Raw genomic sequence first — 2,370 nt, 5'->3', positions numbered from 1 at the left:
TCGCAGTACAGTTAGTAATCCAATTTGGGAGGTATGCTTGAGGATGACAGTAGTGACTCCAGTATTGGAGTTGATCATGGTTGCTCAGTTGGAGGCCATCAAGGTGGAAAACCGAAAGAGTAAGAGAGTGATCGGTCAAATATCAACTTTTGATTATGATAGTTGGGGTCTTTGGCACTGCATGGCAGGATTTGGGTGCCTTATCTGGGTGGGGTCCAGCATATTTTGATGGAAGATGCACACAAATCGAGGTTTTACATCCATATGGGCGCGACTAAGATGTATCATGATTTGATACATAGTTATTGGTGGCCATGTATGAAGATAGATGTGGCTTGGTTTATGGAACGGTGCTTGACATGTCGGAAGGTCAAGGCCAAACATCAGTGCTCTCATGGAAAATTATAGCCCTTGGAGGTCCCATTATGTAAATGGGAATAGATCAACATGGGTTTCATCACTAACTTACTGAAGACGACAAAGGGTTTGATGTCATTTGGGTGATTATTGACCGTTTGACAAAGAGTGCTCAGTTTCTGTCCATTCGTGAGAGCTCTTCTGCAAAGAAGCTTGCAGAGATCTATGTTCGAGAGGTGGTTGCTTTCCATGGTGTGCCCTCTTCGATTGTGTCAGATCGGAATGTTTGTTTCACATCTAGATTTTGGAAGAAGTTCTTTGAGGAGTTGGGTACTCGATTGCATTTTAGTACTGCTTATCATCCTTAGACATATGGGTAGAGCGAGCGAACCATCTAGATGCTTGATGACATATTAAGGGCATGTATCATAGATTTCAGTGGGATCTGGGACTCCTACCTACCTCTGGTTGAGTTTTCTTATAATAACAACTATCACGCCAGTATTGGTATGCCTTCCTTCGAGCTTCTCTATGAGAGGAAATTTCGAACTCTGATTTGTTGGGAAGAGATTGGTCAGCGGATCATGGGGATCATAGGGATAGTACTCAATATGGAGGAACTTATACAGTAGGTTAGGCAAAGATTGCAGACAACCCAGATTCATCAGAATAGCTATGCTGACCGACATCGATCTAAGTTGGAATTTCAAGTCGGGAAAATGGTACTCCTGAAGGTCTCATCTTGGAAAAGCGTTATCTGATTCAAGAAGCTGGGAAAGTTGATCCCTAGGTTTATCGGTCCATTACGAGTGATAGCTAATGTAGGCAAGGTGGCCTAACAACTAGATTTACCAGATGAGCTCATTCAAATTCATAACACCTTCCATGTTTCCTAGTTACGGAAGTGTGTGACTAATGAGACCGCCATAGTACCCTTGGATGATATTCAGGTGCATAACCTCTTGAATTATGTGGAGCAACCGGTAGCAATTATCGACCAGAAGACGAAGACCCTGCGTACCAAGGAAATGGGCTTGGTAAAGGTGCAATGGCAATGGCAGCACCGAAAGGGGTCCAAGTGGACTTAGGAACCTGAGGAGGAGATGCGTACCCACCATCTTGTTTTGTTCAAGACTGGGGAATTCGAGGGCAAAGTCTGATTCTAGTGGGGGAGAATTGTAACATCTAATGTAGGTACTCGATTTTTAAAATGTTTGAGCTAAATAAGAATGAAAAAACCCAAAATTTAAAGGTTACGACGTGAAAAATATGGTCTCAAGACGTGACTTAGACATGTGACCATTTTAAGGCTCATGACGTGAGGGTTACATTCTCACAACGCGAGTTCAGGCAAAAACCTAATCATGTGTTTTGATCCCTATTTAAGAGTAGTGGGAGGCTAGGGTTTGCACACCCTCAGCCTCCATCACCTCCTTCCTGCCCAAAACGTTCTTAGCCTCCATTGTTGATCTTAAGAGCTCTTTGGGTGGCATTTTTTGCTCTTTGAAGGAGAAGAATACTACTTGGGTGCATCCTTTTGGCATCAAGCTTCTACCTATTCATTCTTCAGTGCTTTTGGACCTTTGTAAGTCCAAAAGCTATTGCCTTTATCTATTATGCATGCTAGATCTTAGATTTATGTCATTCTTTTCATGTTTGGGTGGGATAGCATGCATGTAATCCATAAAGTTAGCAACTTTATTGATCATTGAGACATTTTCTCCAGAATATACTTCGGATCTGAAGTTTGGTGTTGGTTTAGACTCCACGCATGAGTCTTGATCCCATTTTCCTCCTTAATGACCTAGCTAGTGTCCAAGTCATGCATTGGACATGCATAACTGAAAAGCCACGATTTTTATAGTCTTTAGGGTTGGGGAAGACCCTCTGGAAAGTCTCAAAGAATGGATTAAGGGATTAAGAGCTTAATGCTCAAGACTGTCCAGATCAGTTCTCATGACGTGAGCATTAACATGTCACGTCGTGAGATTAGTTGGTCACGACTATTTTGTA

This window comes from Lactuca sativa, chromosome 8 (assembly GCF_002870075.4).
Source record: "Lactuca sativa cultivar Salinas chromosome 8, Lsat_Salinas_v11, whole genome shotgun sequence".
Lineage (NCBI taxonomy): Eukaryota > Viridiplantae > Streptophyta > Magnoliopsida > Asterales > Asteraceae > Lactuca > Lactuca sativa.
This window is presented reverse-complemented; position numbering follows the sequence as displayed.